The sequence below is a fragment of the Periplaneta americana genome, chromosome 10, assembly GCF_040183065.1.
Source record: "Periplaneta americana isolate PAMFEO1 chromosome 10, P.americana_PAMFEO1_priV1, whole genome shotgun sequence".
Taxonomy (NCBI): domain Eukaryota; kingdom Metazoa; phylum Arthropoda; class Insecta; order Blattodea; family Blattidae; genus Periplaneta; species Periplaneta americana.
This window is the reverse complement of record NC_091126.1, coordinates 80,371,213-80,394,266: the sequence shown is the minus strand read 5'-3', so window position 1 is coordinate 80,394,266 and position 23,054 is coordinate 80,371,213. Positions and strand designations below refer to the sequence as shown.

At 37.5% G+C, this 23,054-nt stretch overlaps 1 protein-coding gene and 1 long non-coding RNA gene across 8 annotated transcripts in view; one reads left to right on the top strand and one right to left on the bottom strand.

Annotated features, from left to right (window-relative positions):
- The window catches only part of Ssdp (Sequence-specific single-stranded DNA-binding protein), a 701,465-nt gene that overhangs the window by 503,833 nt on the left and 174,578 nt on the right, over positions 1-23,054 (bottom strand). The gene's annotated exons all lie outside the window — the stretch shown is intronic.
- The window catches only part of LOC138707829 (uncharacterized), a 488,719-nt gene that overhangs the window by 418,356 nt on the left and 47,309 nt on the right, over positions 1-23,054 (top strand). For both annotated transcript variants that reach the window (XR_011334387.1, XR_011334386.1), the window contains exon 5: positions 17,815-18,006. This is a non-coding gene — a long non-coding RNA (uncharacterized lncRNA). The remainder of the gene's footprint in view (positions 1-17,814; positions 18,007-23,054) is intronic.

Sequence of the window (23,054 nt, the reverse complement as noted above, 5' to 3'; positions counted from 1 at the left end):
TTACCAGTCCACTTTATCCTTCCCCTCGCGCGTAGGTAGATTTCACCAGATAATGAATGGCCTGTAGTACTCAATATTCTTGAGATTCGCTAAATGAACTATGAACTTTATTGACTTATCAAAAGTAAACAAGCCGTTTTTCAAGCCTTAAAGAAAAATCTAAATACACGAACACTTAAGAACTCTTCACTCCTATTCGGATTCATAAATACGACCTCCGTGACACTAGAATCGGAGCAAGTGTGATTCTGTGCATACCACAAAATGAATTCACTAGACATATCAGTAATGCTAACAGTTACCTCGTATGTCAAAAACTTCAATTTTACAGGAGACAAAAAAAAGTTTTAATATCTTGACATAAAGTGATAATGAAATCTCTTATTATGAAGTTTTTTTTATCTAAACTTTGACCTAAGATGTGTTTACAGAAGATTCTCGGGTATATTTCCTCGATATAGAGGATTCCATCTTCAGAAAAAAAGCACTGGTCTTACGGGCCTTGCAATGACATAAGATGCCTCCGTTAGAAAAAGAGTGAGATATGGCTAGTATCTCTCATTCTCTTCCTAACATGTACAGCTTGATTCAGGGATTTTGGTCCCAGCAAAAAGCACATACACCAAGAGCGAGTTACTCATCTCTACTGGCGAGCTGGGTCACACAGGTCAGGCCGCGAATTCATTCATAACACCCAAGACTTTCTTATCATGTCGCGGTACACTCCGTCTTAAAATACAATATTCTTCCACACGTCCCGTTACTAACCACTACGTCTGTTGACTAAACAATGTCATGATGACATATAGTATTTTCTTGACATGAGTGTCCCTCAGCTTCGACCATAGATATTATTTTCCTTCTCTTTTCTCTTCCCCTCCTATGCACATTTGCGATTAAATTTCTTTCTTACGACGCAACACAGATCGCTCACTAGCCAAACAACCAAGGACAGGGGTCAATAACGCTGAATCGAGCTGTACAAAATTCTCGCAAGTATATCGCACGAGATAGGTACGTCGAGTTTGCTCAAATGATGAAACTATTAATGGCATATTGATTCCTGAAAAAAAACATACATTATATTTTATATAATACATTATAACTAGACTTCGACCATTTAGGCCATTAACTAACTTTTAGATACCTCAACTAGACTCTAAAATGTTTATAATTAGGTTTCAAATACAGTTTCTGATACCTAAATATTACTGCAATTACAAATAATAGTACCAATAATAGTACCAATAATAATAATAATAATAATAATAATAATAATAATAATAATAATAATAATAATAATAATAAAAAGAACTGTGTCAAACATCAATAGTTATTTTGTTCGGTTAAGAAGCGCTTACAATACAGATTTAAGATTATGTGCAGCACACGTTTTCCGTCATAAGGGTTATAATGCAGATTTCGGATTATGTGTAGAACACGTTTTCCGTTATTAACTTCACACTACAATCAAACAAGAACTTAAGTTGCATATCTAATACCTTTGTTATTTTCCTGACAGTTAAATTTTGTGTACTGTACATAATAAACCCAGACAATGTTGTAAGTTTTTTAACAGTGAGAAATCTTAGCCTCAACTGTACCACCCCCACTTGTCTATTAAATTCATCAGCGGGATGTTTTGCAAGAAAGCGGAAGGCTATTTCACCAATTTAGCTGTTACCCATTATTCGCAAATTAAATAATAATAATAATAATAATAATAATAATAATAATAATAATAATAATTCGTGGCGCTACAGCCCACGAAGGACCAAGACCGACCAGCCGGCTGCTGGCCTCACGGCCATATGCCGAAGCAGAGGTGGACGATCATACAACCAGAATGGAGGTATCGTGTGGTTAGCACAATGACCCCCCCCCCAGCTTTTATAGCTGGTTTGCGCAACCGGATTTCGCTACCTATCGTAGCTCCCCAAATGCATTACGATGCTGGGTGGGCACCGGTCCCAGACACTGGCCGAAATTTCTTCCCCCATGACTCGAACCAGCGCGCATTCCGTAACGCCACGCCAGTCCTAGGCAGTATGCCTTAGACCACGACGCCACGGCGCGGGACTCGTAAATTAAATACTATATGGTAATTTTAGAGGTGTAACAATATTTTAGCACATGAAATCGCTCTAGTTCTCAGTGAAATTATATTCTATGGATTTAAAGGAAACTAATTAATTCCCAGTTCTCAAGAAAACACTTATAAATAATTGATGGAACAGCCTCCGTACGTTCAATGCTTTTTTCTTAATGTCGAATCCTCTATAAGAATTCAAGTGAAATGTTATTTTGTTCATATTTTTTCACATACGAGGATGCTCTTCAACACCATCGATATACAGTATACTCATATTCTACGGAAGTTATGCATATCTCCTTTGTTTAGAATACCTAGAATTCCCATACGTCCCGTAAAATACGGGAACGTCCCTTTTTGTTGATGTCAAGTTGCCCCAAAAGACTACTTCGAGACATATTTTTGTCTCATACTTAAAAATTGGTGACTGAAAAAACGAAACTGGGAATATCAACTGCTATTTTATTATAAATACTGTATCAGTCTCCATTCTCAATACAATTCGCTACATTGGCAACATTGGAGGTGACACTGAAAAATGTATGAAATGTTCTTAAGACAGTTCACACTATGAAGCAAACTGCTACAAGGTCAAACATTAATGAACCTCACTTGTTTGATGAAATCATAATTGTGAAACATTTTCTTAATTCCGAAGATGATTAATTGAAGAAAAGTCTTAAATCAAAATATTTAGAAGTCATCTTCGTGAATCTGTTACGAAAATTGTTATGAGAAGCTCTCAAAATTAAAAAAGGGATAAGAGTTCATTATATGCATTGTATGTATCCCTGATACAAATGTATTAACTCTCTGTTGACTGATAATAAAAACAAGCAGCATATAAAGACAATAAAAATAGAATCAATGTTTATTGTGAAATTCTTCAGTGAGGTTTGTGTAGCATTCCACGCCTTAATGCTTCAAAATAAATAATTGTTACAAGAAATTAATTTTTCAGAAAAGTATTGTACAAATGACAGATTTCTAACAATGTATTCTAAAGTGAAACTATATTGTAAGAAGTGTATTCTGAATTTATTCTTTAACTACGTACTTTATTTTCAATAACAGACTAATATTTAATTTTATTTAATTCTATTGTCTTAATCTGTTCAAAGATAACGCGGATAAGCTCGATGGAAAATATTTAGCAAAGCTCAATTTTTAAACTCGGTGTTCAATATTATTTTCGATGTCTCTGTGAACCCCAAAAATACCTCTCAAGGTTAATTCTGTAACGATATAGTGAAAGGTTTCCCTAAAGAGAACAAAATTTTTAGACAACTGACATTTCTATTACATAAACATTAAACTCAACTACCTATAATATTTCAATTAATCTAAACTTAGCGAAGATATTGCACAACAATGAGATTAAAAAAAAAGTATGTAGGTAACAGACTACCTTCGACATCGACGCACCGTTAGCAGAACGACTGCAACGTTGGCTTTCCACGCTGATAATCCGAGTTCGAATCCCGGTGAGTCCATGTGGAATTTGTGAACAAAGACTGTTTGTTGGTAGGATTTGGCGGCGTACTTCCCTTTCAAATACTGACACTCCACCATAGCCCCATCATCATAGCCGCTGGTGCGCTATAAAGCACCTTCCATATTGCATCAGCTGCACTTCGGCAAAGATTTTACAAGTAAGGCGTGTTCCTCCTAGAGGGGGCCAACACTAGAGAAAATGACACAGAAGTACCCGCCACTAGAGGGGGAAAACTTTAGGACACACTTGGTTTCAATCAGACGTGATCCAGCTGGTTTCAACTATCAAACATGATCCAATATAGGCACTGACTGAAATCACATGAGAGATATGGTCATCGGTACGCTGTCAAATGATGTTAATGTACAATACTACCGTCAACACCAGCACAGCAGGATGTAATTGTCCATTAATATCACGAAATATGTCGACCTAGTTGGCGAGTTGGTATAGCTCTGGCCTTCTATGTCCAAGGTTGCGGGTTCGATCCCGGGTCAGGTCGATGGCATTTAAGTGTGCTTAAATGCGACAGGCTCATGTCAGTAGATTTACTGACATGTAAAAGAACTCCTGCGGGACAAAATTCCGGCACATCCGGCGACGCTGATATATCCTCTGCAGTTGCGAGCGTCGTTAAATAAAACATAACATCACGAAATAATGTGAAGTAATTCTTTATTCCGAAATCTTTAAACAATGTTGAAATGAAAATGAGGCCTAATAACGAAGACCGTATTGAAAATGTCAACAATATTAATAATAGTAGCTAACACAGGCCAAAAACTTATTTCTTCTCCGATCGAACCTCACTTGTCAGTCAGTGTTCATGTGACATTACTAAAGAGAATCAATCACTAACAAAAAATTTTACTTACATGGTAAACATTAGAAATACCTACGTTTCTAATCCTAAGAGAGAGAGAGGCATACTACGCCTATTTAAACGAAAGACATGCCCTAAACTTTAACCTTCAGGTCGATAAATTTGCATGCACGTACAACAGTAAAATATTTTTCACATCAGTAGTAGTAGTAGTAGTAGTAGTAGTAGTAGTAGTAGTAGTAGTAGTAGTAGTAGTAGTATAATGAATCTACGGTGCAAAGCTTTTGATTATTCCCCTGCAACGGCAACAACGCTACACCATCGTCTACCCTCCTCCCCTCACATTAACATGGCAACGCTGGCTGGAGACCAGGTCTCTCTTCTCTAAAAACTCCTCCCCCCCACAAACTGACGCCCGCTCGGGGCCATCACGATTCGAGCGGCTCCCGCTCCCACCAGAATCATGCCCGACCAGAACAGCAAGACACGCGGCAACGGGGTTGCTTTCTGTGTGTCCATCGCCACCTTCTAGAATCTGGTACATCGATATCGATACTAGGCTTATCAAGGTGTAAATCACAGGCATCAAACTGTTGTCCGAAAACTGTTTTCTTAAGGCTAAGACCATATTGCTGCGAACAGTGTTACCCATACACGTTTAATCGAGAAAGTAGAGATTTACAAACGATTGAAAACATAATGTGCAAAAATGATCACCACATACTACAAATTAACCTCCAATCCTTTCGCTATGATGGAATTCTTCTAACATTTAGACTACATTCCTTAGACAAAACCAATTCACTGGCCTAGTCGTAGCTCAGCTGACGGTTTCTCATGAAAGTTATCCGGGATCGATTCCCCGACACACACCCTGGCACTTGTGGAAAAAAGCTTTCGGGCGGTTTCTTCCCAACAGTTCGGTTTCCCTTCTCATTATTTCATCCACCATTTTTCCGTTATTGCCATACCATCTATTCTAAACACTCTCACAGTTTAAAGAAAGCATTAAGTATTCAAATAACAGATTCTGCAATAAACTTCTAAGTGAATGAACACAGCAACTCTCGAAACGTTTACCTGGGAATCGCAATGAACATTGTGTCATATGGCGAGCTCACAATGGGATACACTCAAATCAATAGGCTTTTCGCAGTTTATCTTAGGTACATACAAATAAATATAATTGAAGAGTGTCATCCCTAAACGCGTTGTCATTTTTATGAATGAAATGGGCAAGGTTTCTTTATTCATAGGTCTACGGTGACATGCACAATAACACAAACTTTTAGACAAGGATTGGCGTTGTTTTGGAAGAAAAAATGTTCAAAATATGACAGAGGTCTAAAAAAATCTTGTATATGTATAAATCATAAAAATGGCCAATGTAGTAATTGCGTAAATAATAAGCACATTTCTATGGACGTGTTGCAGCTAATTTTACCGGTACTAGAAATCAATTTCTTTTTGAAACAAACAATCTGAAATATAAAATGTGCAAAGATACCCGTGTTCCAGTACCAAACCACAGATTTTTCTAATAAAAATAACATGCTAACGTACTGCTGTATGGCTGTAACTATAAATAGATGTAATGCCGAAATCTATACTATATTGTATGATACGTACGAAATAACGTCCACACCTGTGGAGTAATGGTTAGCGCGTCTGGCCGCGAAACCAGGTGGCCCGGGTTCGATTCCCGGTCGGGACAAGTTACCTGGTTGAGGTTTTTCCGGGGTTTTCACTCAACGCAATATGAGCAGCAAATGCTGGGTGACTTTCGGTGCTGGACCCCGGACTCATTTCAACGGCATTATCACCTTCATCTCATTCAGACGCTAAATAACCTAAGATATTTATAAAGCGTCGTAAAATAATCTAGTAAAATAAAATAAAAACATACGAAATACCACAGTAGGTACCTCATAGGCTGCTTATTCCTTCAAAAATGTCAATTTTCGCAAGAAAATTACCTAAGGACAATTAATCACAGTTCATGTTTCTGTACTGAATGCTCTCCCAAGATTCGTAGCATGCACTCCATTGTCAATAACGTAAAACCACCCCACCACTGTCTAGTTCCGGTCCACGCTAATCGACAAATTCCTCTGTATTCATCCATTTCGGTGCTATCATATCATGAAAATGTCAGTGATAAAACAGTTGAGTGTTCACGCTCGACGACTACTGCTTTCTCAGGAAAGATTTCGAATTCAATCAAAAAAGAGACGGGTAGAGAGAGACAGAGCACAAGTAAAGGTGCATCTACACGGCTGAACTTTTCTTTCAACTTTTACGCATTCAAGCAATGCATGCAAGAGTGAACGAAACGCATTCAATTGTGCATGCTCTTTCTACTAAACATGAGAGCGCATGCGGCAATTGAAAGCTACCCATCGCCTTTGGGTACGTACTTCGTTCAATAACAGCATGTAGTGGGCAACTAATTATTCTAGGTGGCCTTGAATAAACGGAAAACTGTTTTGTTTGGCGATGGTGGACATTTTAAGCTAAAATGGCGGCAAGTACGATTACCTTTATTGAAGATTATCGTAAATACGAATGGCTATGGGGTGTTCAACCACAATTTTGCGAATCAAGTAAGTCTAAGTATCGGAATGATATATATATATATATATATATATATATATATATATATATATATATATATATATTATATATAGACGAAATGAGGTGTTATGGAATACCATTTGGTTTAAAAGGAATAACTTTTTAGAAATGCACGATACATAAGAACTAAGCATACAGTTTTGTATGAAATTTAATGCTATTCTAAATAATGAAAGTACATTTTACTAAATTAAATAGAATGAACATAATTTTCAAAATAACGAAAAAAGAGAAAAAGGTAAAAGATATGGAATACTATTGGAAAATACATACTTATTTGCAGTAATCACATACATATTGCTCCCTATAACAACAAGCACACATTTCATGCGAACATAATGTTCAAAGTAATGAAAAAAAGAAAAAAGGTAAGGGATATGGAATAGTGATGGGGATATGGAATACTATTGGAAAATACATACTTATTTGCAGTAATCGCATACACATTGCTCCCTATCACAACCAGCACACATTTTCATGCGCCCACATCTCGCACTGTATGTATTGTATCCATATTTACCCTCTTACGTCTTCCGAAAACTTGGTACCACAGAAACACACTCTGCACTGGTATCTTCTGGTTGAGGATGGAGTGTGCCAGTGTCTTCATCACTGACAGCTTGGGAGTTCCGCTATGTCGGAATCACTTGAATCTGAAAGTTGGGGTTTCTTGATGATTTCTTTCATTGTGGACAACTTTTCCCCCCTACCGCGTCCTCTGGCAGAGTTTATCGCCTTGCGAATATTTCCTCTGGCCTTAAATGAATCTGCCAGACTTCGTTTGTAGGGTAATGAAGTGAAGATCTGTGCAGATCCTTTAGGGCGCCCACGTCGATTTGTTTTCTTCTTTGGCGGCACTGGCGAAATATCTTAGGGAGACACTATCACTGTTGCAGTCGACGGTCCTGCAACAATTAAATCAAAGGTAGATTTAGATTTTTGGAACAATGAAGGTATGTAGAATCTGGATTCATATTAAGAAATAGTCTATAGAACCTATTAGACTAAATAGAACTAAATTATGAAAACTACTCACCTGCTATTGGTTCAACTACTTCCGGTAACTGTCCCACTTCCTGTGCTATTTGTTGCGCATCTTCAGTTCTCCCATGAGAGACTGCAATGAAGTCATGTTCAATGAATATATTTCTATATGGTGGGAAAATTCCTGTTACCTTGAAACCGTTTACGATTATTTCACCGCTTTGTGATTTCAGATAGGTATTTCCAAATAATTCAACAATGTCAAATAGCCCCAAACTTGTCACTTTTGCGCAGCCATGTCCGGAATTCTTCACTATAATATGATTTGAGAGGAGACATGACTGTCCTATCTAGCGGTTGCATTTTATGTGTGCAATGCAGCGGGAAGCTAACCAAGTACACATTATGTTCTCGGGCTAATTTTATGACATCAATGTTCCTTGTGTGGCTGTAATGTCCATCCAAAATCAACAGAACTGGTGAATCATCACTTGGCTTCGTTTTCTCAATAAAATGTTCAAACCATTGTTTGAACAAATTACTTTGAACCCAGCCGTATGGATGGCATGCATATATGGATCCAGGTTTTGCTCCTCTCATTAGTTGTTGACTTATATTCTTTCACGAGAAAATTATCATTGGAGGAACAAAGCTGCCTCCAGCACTCATACAGACAATTACCGTCATAAGGGAGCCTCTTTCTGCCGCAGTTAAAGCTCCTATTTGTCTTTTTACCTTCCGGTCTATAATCTGTGGAATCTTACTCTGGACTACAGATAGCCCCGTCTCATCTATATTAAAGACTCTCTCTGCAGAAAACTGGTGTTGCGCGAAGAGACTGTCTAGATACATAGATGTCCAATAATTGTAACTCGAACGAAGTAACCCCTGGCGTAAGCAACCCGCAGCGCATATTCTTTAAGGTCGTTTTTCCTATTTTATATGGAAAGTTATTGACCTTAGCAGAGCATGCTTGACGTGCAATATCTCCTGGTTCTATAGGCGTTTGGACACCCATGGTCTAGAAGGTCGTAGAACTTATGAACTTCTTCTCTATTGAATCCGGGTTTTCCAAATGGATTGTCAACATTATTTCTAATGGCCAGCTGGTAGGCCTCTGACGGACGTCAGTTCTAGTTAAACCATAGAAAAGTGATTCCATTTTGATGCAGTGTTACGATGAAAATGTTGGCAAGGATTGGAATAAAATCTGGGTAGCTAGTATTTTTTTTCTGATTCACGTGGAACTGCTCATAAAATGCTATGCTAACTGTACATCAAACCTCAATAAATAGACAATACATTTCACATGTCCAGTATTTTATGTAGAATTCATGTATCGTTTCCGATCTTAAAATCAGTAAATGCGGGTTCGATTCTCGGTAGAAAATCAGAGATTTATCTCCCTCTCTCCCTCTCACAAAAAGAGGATTTTTGTTTTTACCTCGTTGTCTTAAGCTTTCGTCTTGTGCCATGCAAACCATATTATGATTTGGGAGTAACGGTAATTATGGATGTCAAGCGATGGTTGATAATCCTCACACGAGTGCGGACGATATGAATAAAAAATTATTATTGAGTCAGATTATCGTGTGATGATGATGATGGTGGAACTTGATGCTTATCAGGCGGGTCCAACGAAACAGTCGTTCGATGGAAGCGATATGCGTTAACACTAGATTTAATGAACGCATTTATTTTGTGTTCAGATAATTATCTCTTTCAAAACAGACCGCGACCACACCGATTTCGAATTTCTACAAATTGCCATAAAATCTAGGAGGTATAATTTGTATAAAGCTTCTTTAAAATCAATGACAGTAGACGTGATAACAGACATTAAATAATATCTGCCATTCATGTGACGATGTGTCCAATACATGTTCTCAAACTTCCCTGGCACTAATCATAATTTCTGTCTCCATCAGTAAGAGACTGTAGATACAAATTATATAGGAATCGGGGCAAATATTGCACTCGGTATTTCAACTCACACAAAAGATGCTAAGATATCCAAAGGCAATAAGGAGAGTGGTCCAACTCGACAGTGAGGGACCACAGTGTTCCGAATGCCAGCCAGCCTGCAGAATAGTTACCCCAGCGTGGTATTCGAAGGTGTTCAACAACAGAAATAACGCAGGGCCATTGTTCTTCCACTCACAATAATCCCTTTCATAAGACTCGGAGCGGAAATATACCAACAAAACAAGAGTCCCCCAGTCAGGCAGGGGTTGCCGCCTGCTTCTGCCCTCGAATTCGTTACTCGCAAGCAGACTGCGTATGCTGCTATGTTGCAGGTACACGCATATTAACGGATGCATAAATGCGCACGAATATGCAAGAGTTCATCTGAACTCAATGTGTAATGTATTTTTACTAATTTGACTTATTGTCACATTTTGTTATGTGATATCTACCAATATATGAAAAGGTATATGCTAACAACAATAAATTACTCCGTAACGCATATAAGAAATTAAGAGTTGATTCTACAAGAGAAGAAAGCTGATGTGTCGTTGTCATTGTAAGGCTGAATTTTGCCTTTATTTTACTGCTATATTTTCTATGAAAATATTTGCACAAGTTATCTATAAATGTAAATCAAAAGTTTCCGAAATCTCGTGAATTTTAAAGAAACTAGCCCTTCATCATTATTCCTTTTAATAAACATACGTAAGGGTAAAAAGACAAATTATTTCAGGTTTGAATTAAATAATGAAACTATAATATACTTTGTTTAAGACATAACTTACGACTGACTCAATTTGATGTTTTTTTATAACAAACTCCACATTTCCAAACAATTTCTTATCTAAACTTGATACATTCGGTCTATTGCATCAAAATTTGTTACATGCGTATTTCAGTGTTATTATGTTAAAGCATATGAGGAAGTCATTAGACTAACTTCTTTTCTCAACTTGCTTCTATTGACTATGTTTCTTTATTTTGGCAGTAAACGATTGAAGAATTGCAGTTTGCTAAAATAATTAAGTTTTGCTTGCTTTCCGAAAAAAATATGTGAAGTGTACTTACGAAGTTTTGGAACTCGCCCCCTCATGTACACACATAGTGTCAGTACATTGTTTACACACGTGTTTAGCCAGTAGCATTGGAAACAAAAATATATATCATATTTTCATTTTATGAACCAAAGTAGATCAAATATTAGTAACTTGCGAACAAGGAACAGAACGAATAACAATCCAATACTTTATGTATAACGGAAATAAAACTGCCATTTACAAGAGTAATGGTCAATTTTATTACATTAAGATCTCCGTGCCATTTACAAGAAAAGTGGTCAATTTTATTACATTAAGAAACAATCCATGTTATTAGCGTATCAAATGTTAGCAACTTGTGAACAAAGTATAGAACGAAGAACAATGCAACACATTTTAACGGATATAAATAGGCCATTTACAAGAAAAATTACCAATTTTATTGCATAAAGAATCAATTCGTGTTAATAGCGTATGACATTTTTATTACCTCGGTACTTGCCAACCTACCCCACTATATCCTGGCTCAATTGCCTTACGAGTGATACCTTATTGGTTCTCTTATGAGGTTCCAACCTGTCTTCGGACAGAGTCGGCCTGGGTGGCGCAATGTGCTGGCCTTCTGTGCTGTGCCCGAGGTTGCGGGTTCGATACCGGCCCAGGTCGATGGCATTTGTGTGCTTAAATGCGACAGGCTCATGTCAGTTTTACTGCCATGTAAAAGAACTCCTGCGGGACAAAATTCCAGCACAGCGACGATGCTGATATAACCTCGGCAGTTGCAAGCGTCGTTAAATAAAATATGATTTAAAAAATAGCGGTATCAAGTAAAGCAATACTTTTTCGCGCTGTCCATGTGAGTTGAGAAATTCTGTAAATGCTTGTTGATCGAAAAATATATATTACGAATAATATTAGAGCTAGTATATGCCAATAAACTTCAATGTCATACACATGCAATCCGTATTTCCTTCATAGAGAGAGAATGTTCGGTCCCCGGCTGCGACAGTTTTCTTTTCTTTCATCAAAGTCTAATATTACATATTTGCAATTTGAACGTGTGTTACTCAGAGAGGTGCAGACGGCTGTCACACACTGGTTGTGATCACAGGCGGCAGACTTCTACAACACAGAGATAAAAAAGTTGATCCCATTGTATGATAAATGTTTCAATTCCGGTGAGGAATATGTTGAAACGTAGCTGTAACTGTTCCAATAAATCTTTCCATGAAATTGTGTTTTCTTAGTGTAAACGGCCCCAGGAAAACTTATCTTCTGGACGGCCATCATAATTACACTCGAGCGGCCAAAATTTGTATAGTCACTTGTTTTGAAATTATTAACATGGAGGAAGAAAAACAAAACTTTATCTCCCACAATTAGAATGTTTGCTTATTAGACTGTTCACATTATCACAGTGTTTCATTCATAGGATTAAATTAAAGAGAATCCTAATACACACAACATGCATAAATCATTTTTTTAAGAAAAGTGGACAAATCTGGTACTTTCCCTATACCCTTCATTTCTGAACTTCATGGGAATTAACATCGAAAACGCGTAGGTATCATTGCCGATACAACACGACGTGCAGATATAATCATTCGATAAGGAAAGTCCTGTCAAAGCTATTAGTTGAAGTAAAATTGGCATTTATTACTTATTAATGAAGAGAAATTCGATCCGGCATCGGGAATCGAATCCAAGAGCAGCTTGGCGCGTTGAGTGCTCTTACCATCTGAGCTATGCAGAGACCCGATCCACAGTGCCGGCCGAACTCTCCTCCTTTGTATCGTCTTTGTATTGGCATTGTCATTTCGAAGTAATTTATCGTCTTAGTTGATTACATTTTCACTGAAGTGTATATTATTGTTCTACAGCGACGGACTCTAATAGCTTAAGTCCTTTCATCAAAGTTATAATGTCGCCGCGCGTAAACACAAACTGTTGATTGCTAATAACAAATCCACCATAACAAACGCATCGCTGTTTTGGGTAGACTAGTAAATTGTCATAGTAATGAGACATAATGTGAGCAAAATGTTATGAAAACGACTGTGGACTAAATTTAATATCACGTGAAAACAAACTTTGAAAAATCAACAAATAAGCGGGGCCGAACACGGTACTAGTATTGATGGATTCCATGCGTTACGTACCGACATTCAGAATACATTTTTCTATAAAATATATTGTTTAAAATATATGATACATTTAATAAATTAAATTTGACCACATAGTCTAAAAAATAAACTGAGTTTACGGATAATTTCAAGGGAAAAATTGCTCCGGGGCCTGGTATCGATCCCGGGACCTTCCACTTAGCGCACGAACGCTCTACCGACTGAGCTACCCAGGCAGTACACCCGACACCATCTCAATTTTTCCTTTTATATCCACCCAACTCAAGTGGGCTGACAAGGCGCCAGAAACCCAACTTTGAGTGCAAACAAACTCTGTGTGACTTGAATTGTGTGTGGCTTTCTGTTAACGTACCTACAGTGACGTATTTATAATGTGGATAAAAAGGAAAAAATTGAGACGATGTCGGGTGTAGTTTTTGGGCAGCTTAATCGGTAGAGCGTTCGTGAGCTAAACAAAAGGTCCCGGGATCGATACGCGGCTCTGGAACAATTTTTCCCTTGAAATTATTCAAGTCTGCTCCACAGGAAGCTATACCCCAAAGTCAGATTTGCATACTGGAGGTTATGTTAGTTTAGAAAATGCATTTCAGAAACAAAATTTGTGTCCTATATTGAATGTAGTTTTTTCCGTTACGTACCGACATAAATGTAAACTCGCTTTACACTTGACCATGTCATTTTCTTAATTTCTCTAAACGTTCAGCTCGAAAATGATTTAAAAAAATCCAGTTGGAGAAGAAGTTAATATTAAATGAGTTATGGTGAAAAAAGAAGTGATTTTGTTACTCTAACAGTGAAAAATTATAAAGGGAAACGATTATGGATAAAAAAAATATTCAACTCGAAATATGTAATTTTTCAAAAAGTTCAAGGGGGAGTTCAAACCAGGTAACCTACTTTGCATGCGCCCTGGTCAGGGGAAGAACAATATTGCTTGTATATATCTGAAGTCTGATTAACGAAATACGCGTATGTTACTAGTCAGCGATATATCCAATGGAGAGGTGGGAAATGGCCACCCTACTCCCATTATTTATTATTATTTTATTGGGTTATTTTACGACGCTGTATCAACATCTAGGTTATTTAGCGTCTGAATGAAATGAAAGTGATAATACCGGTAAAATGAGTCCGGGGTCCAGCACCGAAAGTTACCCAGCATTTGCTCGTATTGGGTTGAGGGAAAGCCCCAGAAAAAACCTTAACCAGGTAACTTGCCCCAACCGGGATTCGAATCCGGGCCACCTGGTTTCGCGGCCAGACGCGCTGACCATTACTCCACAGGTGTTGACTACTCCCATCGTCTAGTGGCTATGTTGTCTCACGAGTGATGCTTTATCGGCGTCACTTTTGACGTTCCAACCAGTCTTCGGACAGTTGACTAAACAACAAACAATATGAAAATTGAGAATTTTACCGAAGTTTAATGAGCCACCAAATGTTAAATTACTGGTAACAATAACATGATTATGGTCAGCGCACAATAATGAAATTTAGTCAGTTTGTAATTAAATTAATTCGTTTTAAAATATTTCCTTTAATGCTTTCCTTTGCTGTTCTTACTGCGTTATTTTACGACGCTGTATCAACATCTCTTTAGCGTCTGAATTAAATGATGGTGATAATGTCTGTGAAATGAGTCCGGGAGCCAGCATTTGTTGGTATTGGGTTAAGCCGCAATGGTCGTCAGCACTCGCTGAAATGGACAGAGTGCATGGAGGGTAAGGAACTCTGCTCCGTCGTGCACAAGGGATAGAAAGACAGCAAACCCGCCAGCAGCGATTGCACGCTAGGGCTGTCTCTTGTCCGCGGGCAAGAGTCGGTAGCCCGAGCGTGCAGTGTTTTGATGACCGCTTGGTTAAGGGAAAACCCCGGAAAAACCTAAATCAGGTAACTTGCCCCGACCGGGATTCGAACCCGGGCCACCTGGTTTCGCGGTCAGACGTGCTAGCCGTTACTTAACAGGCGTGGACTCCTTTGCTGTTATCTTGAAAATTGGTTCCTACTGTTGACCCGATTATATAATTGAAGTCACCATAGAACAATAGGTATATGTAAAAAAAAAACTCTTAACTTATTGCCGTAAATATAGTTAAGAAACAACAACAACAAATTACACCAGTTTCCTCTTATGTGTTAATGTCTTTTCCCAGAGTATTTAATTTGTTGGGCGAGTGTAAGGGATTGTTAAATATGGTACATTAAGTAAAAAAAAAAAATAGTACAGTTTGGCACAATTTGGAACAATTTTCTGTGAGATCTGGTACAATTTATTTTTGTTCAACAGCAACACTGTTCAAACATGGATGGTTAAATTCAATACATGCGCCACAGAATGCAGGATCCTTCTGTATGTCGTCATACCTGTCTGCTACTGCAAGCGGGGAATAGGGCGTTTGGAAATATTCTCGATCTGTCGTGAGCTTCGTGGGAACGATACCTGGTCAAAGTGATGTAGCCTACAACCTATACTACCCAGTCCTGCACACATTGCCTATGTCAGTGTTGGCTGCACTGCCAATATGACTGGCTATACGACTGGCCTAGTTTAGTAGTATAATATTCATACAATTCAACCCCATTCAAATGGGTCTAATTGGTATTATTTCAAATGAGCACGACGCCGTTGCATACCAATCTTCCTATCAACGTCTGTTAGGTTCTTACTGCTTCTTAGGTGGCCTTTTGTACACGCCAAATGTATATGCTGCAGTGACGTATCTGTAAATGTTTGGTAACAAATGGGTTACTCTACATGTTTATTTTATTTTATTTATTTTAAGATGTGAACATTAACGGGCCAACCAATTATAATGTTCACAATATTCATTATTAAATAAAAAAAATATACACACACACAAAGTTAAGGTGACAGACACATCATAATGATATAAATAAAAACACATGAAATTATAAATATACAGGTGGCGCACGAAATGTCATACCGTTTAGATTGTTTATATAACCTTTAATATTCAAAATATGTCATACAATCTGATATTACATTACTCGCCTGAATATGCATCATTAATGAGCATGCAGGACGTGTTCAATATGTCCAACTCGTTGGTGTATCACCTCTTCGAGGCGAACTCTGATGTTTCCAACCATCCTACGACGTAAGTCCTCTGTCAATCCCTGAAAGAAAGTCGTGGTAGCCGCTCGCAGTTGCATTGGATTTCCTGGTCTATTGCGATAGACTGTCTCCTTCAAATATTCCCATAAGAAATAGTCGCAGAGATTGATATCCGGGCTGTGTGGCGGCCATATTGAATTGCTCTGAAAACATTCAGGTATCGATGGTACATTACACGGGGCCCAAACTGTTCGTGTAGGAAATCCAGAACAACGTTTGCTGTATGAGGACGAGCTCTGTCTTCCATAAACCATTGTCTCCATTGGTAGTCTTGTTGCATAAAGTTGCGGAAGAAAATTATTTTGCAACATGTCCATGTAGCGCGCACAGTTAATAGTGTCAAAAAAAAAAAAGTCCAATGATTCCATGACTGGAAATCGCACACACCCACTTTTCCACCATAATTTTCAATCTTGTGCACAATATTATGATCTTCTCTCACCCAAAATCTAACATTCTGCTTGTTCACACAACAGTTCAGATAAACGTATACCTCATTGGAGAACCACGTGTTATGAATTACGGCATCATCTTCTGCAATAGCCCAAGCAGCAAACTGTACTCGCCGTTCCTTGTCATTCGCCATTAGCACTCCAGCACTGCAATTTTGTATGGAAATAATTTCAGATCAGCATGAATTATCCTCTGAAGAGAACCGACGTGAGATGCCCAAATTGGCAGAAGCTCGTCTGCTGGATTTAGCAGGACTTCATGTCAAAGCCATTCTCACAGCCTCAATACTCTCCGGAATACGGACTGTGGCAGCATGCGTTCGTTTCTTCTCTAAAACACTGCCATTAGTTTCAAATTTTGCGGCTAGTCTATACACTGTCTGTCTGCAGGGAGCCCACCTCATACGAAAATAAACATAAAAACGTTTCTGAGTCGCGGCTACACTCTTTGTTTCCGCGTAAAACAACACAGTCTTCACTTTATGTCCGAACGTCAACCGGCCCTTGTCCACTACGTTTCACAAATCTCAGCGGGTGGCACTCCGCATGCGCGACATTGACAAATGCTGCCTTCTACTGAACCATGCATGCATGGACTAAGGCTACTCGTCACAAAATTTGAAAGTTCTAAACCTAAAATTAAACGTTTTATTAGATATTTTCAGTGTATGACATTCCATGCGCCACTCTTGTATAGAAACGGAGGTTGAAGCAACAAAGTCAAAATAAAGTAAATACAAATCTTAAAACAAAAGTTAATATGAATGAAATAATAATCTTAATACAAAGTAACAGAATGTAATACGTATAAGCTATATCATTTTCAGAAATGTATTACAAGTGTATTTGAACTGTTTAAGGCTCATATAAAATATATCTATTTCTCCTAAGTCATACAATCAATTATAAGTGCGAAAAACTCTATAAATAAGACAATTATCATAATAGAATGAATTTCTATTTACCTTTGGAGTAAAAAATATATTTGCAAGAAGCAATGTATGGGACATAATAAGAAATATGATATATACTAATATCATCTATTTCAGGGCCGGCAAGGAATACTCCCCGCTTTGGCAATACAGAACTGGAGCGAGCCCGTACGGAAACACAGCTGAGTCGCTGAGGTATCTGCAGTCTGTGTGGTGACGTGAACTAGGGCTGTACAGTACATTAGCGGCGCGGTGGTGGAAGGTCATGTTTATGGTGACCAAAACTACTTCCGACTTGACAGCTTACAGGTAAAGGGGAGCTATGTTGTCATGCTGTCCATCTTACGTGTAAGCGAGCATGCTGCGGATAGAGTGCAGTAACGAACAGCTGACATGAACGTATAGGCTACATTGTTAACCAATTTGTTTAATACTATGCATTAAAATTGGTTATTATTATTATTATTATTATTATTATTAGTAGTAGTAGTAGGAGTAGGAGTAGTAGTAGTAGTAGTAGTAGTAGTAGTAGTAGTAGTAGTAGTAGTAGTAGTAGTAGTAGTAGAAGAAGAAGAAGACTGGTATGCTATATTAGAAAAACATTGAAAGAACTATAAACTGTAAAAACAAGTTTAAATTTAATACGATACCTTTACTTTTATGAGTGCCAGTATTCGTTCATGTAATATTGTTATAAAGGCATCTTGCTGGAAATGATTTATATTTGTTACACTTTATTCCACTTTTCCCTGGAGTTTCAAGTCTTGAGGACCCTGCGTCATCTTTATCTACACGGCCTTTTTCTTTTCCAATATCGATAACAGTGCTCTTATTAATTTTAACACAAGCAGCAATTCTCATTACGAATTTCACCAAAGGTAAAAGAGGCCCGCCATTATCTTTTTCCCTTTCAAAATACTCTCTTACGTTACACACCATCTCTCGCGCTTGACTCTTTAACGGGGCACCTTGTACAATATTCTTTGTTGTCCGCCTGACTTTCCTTCCTTCCTTCTTTCCTTTCGACATTGCACTAGTCACCTGTTTAGAAACTCTCGCAGAAACTATAGAACACACACCTAGTCACACACTCCACCAATAATAAGGAAGATAATACGTGTAATAGTCCACACCTGTGGAGCAACGGTTAGCATGTCTAGCCGCGAAACCAGGTGGCCCGGGTTCGATTCCCGGTCGGGGCAAGTTACCTGGTTGAGGTTTTTTCCGGGGTTTTCCCTCAACCCAATATGAGCAAATGCTGGGTAACTTTCGGTGCTGGACCCCGGACTCATTTCACCGGCATTATCACCTTCATCTCATTCAGACGCTAAATAACCTAAGCTGTTGATAAAGCGTCGTAAAATAACCTACTAAAATAAAAATACTTGTAATATAATTTAAACACAATTATCGATACACTAAAACAATAATAAAACTACACAATATTTTTAATTCACACAACGCACGCCCTAACCAGCCAACTCAAAAGTCATCCCGGGTATTGTATGCACGTGCAACTTGTAAACATAGAAACGCAACACCGTCCCGTTATCATGGTTACGCGTCTCTCGTGATTGGCTGATTTGAATGGTTGCCATGGTAACATGCGAAAGGCGCCATTTATCAGGTCTGAAGTAGTTTTGGACACACCATATCTTACCAGTAGTACCACTACTTGTGTGATTGTAAATATACCGTACGTACCGGTAACTAATAAAATAAGCAGTAACTAGAGAAACAAACTAAATTAACAGTATTATTTTGATGTACCGAAGTACATACTATATTTCCGTGCAGGAATTCTGCGTTATCATATGATGAAGGATGGGTGGAGCGGAGAAAAATTATCTCCGGCACCGGGACTCGAAGCCGGGTTTTCAGCTCTATGTGCTCAAGCTTCATCCATTAAGCCACACCGGATTTCAGATCCGATGCCGGATTGAATCCTCTCAGTTTAAGTTCCATCTCTCAGTTTCCCTTTCGTGGCTAACCCTCATGCACTGTGTCACAGATATGCGACATTGGCATAATGTCCAATACACTATGTGCAGAGGTGCACTCATTACACTTGACTAAGTGGCCGGGATCCGACGGAATGAGCGCCGTCTTAAATCACCGATTATTTACGCACATCATATTATTGTGATGTACCGAAGCATATATATTTCCGTATTAAATTATAATACTCTTTACTATGCTGTAGGAGCAGTAGCAGTAGTGATGATGATGATAGTAATAATAATAATAATAATAATAATAATAATAATAATAATAATAATAATAAAATTATAGTAAACAAATCACAGATTTTACGTTAAACTTCTTGTCAAAGAAAACAACATCACAGTTTGTAAATCTAAAACTTTATAAACAACATAAGCGTACCTAGCAAACAAGCACATTATAATGAAAATAATTAACGTAAAAATAACGAATACATACATTTCATACAGAGTAACGTTTTTTTTTAAATCGGGATATAAAATAGCAATAAATATATCTTATTGCCAAAACAATAGATTTACAAAGGTCTCAGATTTTTTTCTCCTCATCTTTTAATAATTTTTTCAATGGATGGTGTAATGAACTTTGATACAGCAAGCCTCTCTACAGTTCTTAACCTACGAAATTCTCGGAAATCGAAAAACTCGCTCTGCTCTTTTTTTTCAAACTTTTCCTCGATTTTGTAAAAAGCACTTGCCAACCTTGTATCGTAATATACTATTTCCGAACCACGGTAAATAATTGTAGCACTACAGATGAAAAAACAAATTCCACAGCATTTATAGCTTACTTTAATTTTACATAGAGAATATCAGAACAACATAGATCCCATAATGAAAGGCGTCGAAAATTCATTCAAGAGAGAATAATGAATAACAGATAATACCAATCTACGAAATGCATACTGAAACTTGCACGTGTCAGACAATTACCAATTACAGTTAGCTTAACAATGAATAATGAAACATAAAATTATGCACTATACCACAAATGAATGTTCCAATCATCTGTAAAACTAATTCCAAGAATATCCGTGAAAATAGAGGGATTGCTCAGCAAACCACATTGTGCGTAGTACGCAACAATTTGTAGGCATCGATAAATTAATTATAAATGTTGAACACAGTGTTCTCGTTTCTCGTTACCCATTCCATAGCGCTCAACATGATTCAGGATGGATAAATAGAGGCTAAATAAATATACCCTCTATGAGTACACAAGAATTAAAGAATTCAATTGTTAACAGATAACAGGCCCGGATTGCAGTGGTCGAAAAGTGAAAGAAATGTTAAATTTCAAACTAAAATGAATTATGAAATACTAGTACCTACTCTTTTTCAAACTGTAAGGCGAATGTCATAATCCCATGGCGAAACCTCGACCCCCCATCTCGCTATTACCAATATCACCAAACGCTAGATAAGCGCGCAGTTTTTACAGCGTCGTTAAATGGACGATTGCAAAAAATACACAAAGAGGTACACGACTTTCCAATATTGTTAGGTTATTAAATTAGTAATGACCTAAAGTAGTGTGCAAATTAATGTGAACAACATTTCTTTCTCAAGATTTTTCACTTTTTATGGTTGCTAACACTGCTTATCACAACAATGATTCCTTCTAATCAACACAACTAATTTTAGAAGTCATTGTTGTTACACTTCAACTTCAGTTAGATGCATACAATTATTCCAGAACAGTGGTGACCAACTCTGGTGCTCTTTCGAAGCAGTAAATGCGCCCGCGAGCAAGCAAGCACACGGCTGTGCAAAATTCCAAACACATTGGAGAGATAGAAAGAGACACTTGTCATGCGATAACTTGAAGCCCGTTTGGAGGAGGGAGGTAGCAATATTATGGATTTATAGTGCACATATTGCAAAGCAGGCTGCAGAAATGAGAGTATTTGAGTCTGAATGGTCGTTCGCTTGATTTTTACCCATTTTCGATTCACTTTAAAAGCCTTGTATTTGCAGTAGCTTTCGTGTGCCATACAATCTGGGCAACGTACAAAGTGAATGAAGATTACTTTAACAGATTCAGCACTGTAAAATTATATTTATTTATTCTGCCAAACGACAGGAATAAATCTCACTACTATGCCAGCAACCGGCTACATGTTTTTCTTTGTTTTATAAATTATTTTCTTTGTAAGAGGGGAAGGGGAATTTTAGTAGTGCCTAGGGGCGGCACTACTCATAAATCCCTTACCATAATACAACATTTTATTCAACAACTCTTAATAAATAATGATTATATAGACTAACTCCAATTCCAAAAAAAAAAAAAAAAAAAAAATGCACATAATGTTTGTACTATAATGTTCAATATTGAATTCTGAGGGCAATTTTCCAAATAATTCTACAAGCTGTAAATTTTACATAATTATTTACTTTATTTTTCGCGAATGATTATATTCGGTTTCGCAAACATTCCTAAGCTGGGCTTTTGTGTAGAATTTTGAAGGCCGTCAAAAGTTGTTGGTACTACCTAAGGCTATACAGGGTGGAAGGTAAGGTAGCACATTAATTGACAGGAACCATAGAACTCATTATTTAGTGTCTAAGACATTCTAAAAAAGTGTTAAAATTTATAATTCGTCCTCAATAATGTACGAACACACTTCCTCTCTCAAAAGATCTTGTGATAACTTTATTTGCAGGATGTTTTCACTAAACTGTCTGAAAAATGAGATTAATTCCAGAACAATTGGTTTTAAGTATTACTCTGTGGCATTACACGTTATTTAAAACATGTATTTACATAAAAAATTAGCGCCATGATGAAACTTACTTTCTCACAAATTTTACAAGCTTTGCGACAGTTCAATCCGTTTGCCAAACTTCATAGTTCATGTCTTTTAAATAATTATTCAAGAAAATGAACTCATTTAACAGTGTATATGTATATAAAATTTTTCGTGTTACTATACTACGTAATTATAAAATCGGTATTCAAAAGTGATATAAATGTTATAAGTAATTTTAAAAATTTAATTATATTAACACTGTGTTCAACGGTACGTAGTCATAACAAACGACCTGAGATTTTATAATTCGTTGGACGTAGTTCTGAGTGCTTGTGCGCCAAACTGACAGTTTAGAGAAAAAAAGGTCGTATGCATTTCTGCGAATTCTTCTCCACAAAAAGGCATCCTACATCACAAATATTGTAATAGAAGCATCAAGTTGTTCATTCCATAGTAACTGCTACCTACTCAAAAGCACTGGATCAATAACGGATGGAGAAAGAGAAAGATTTCTTTCTCTCCGCCGAACTTAGAAGAGAGTTGTGATACAAACAGCCTGCTAAGTGAGAGTCACAATCATTTCTAAAGGACAGTACAACAAAAG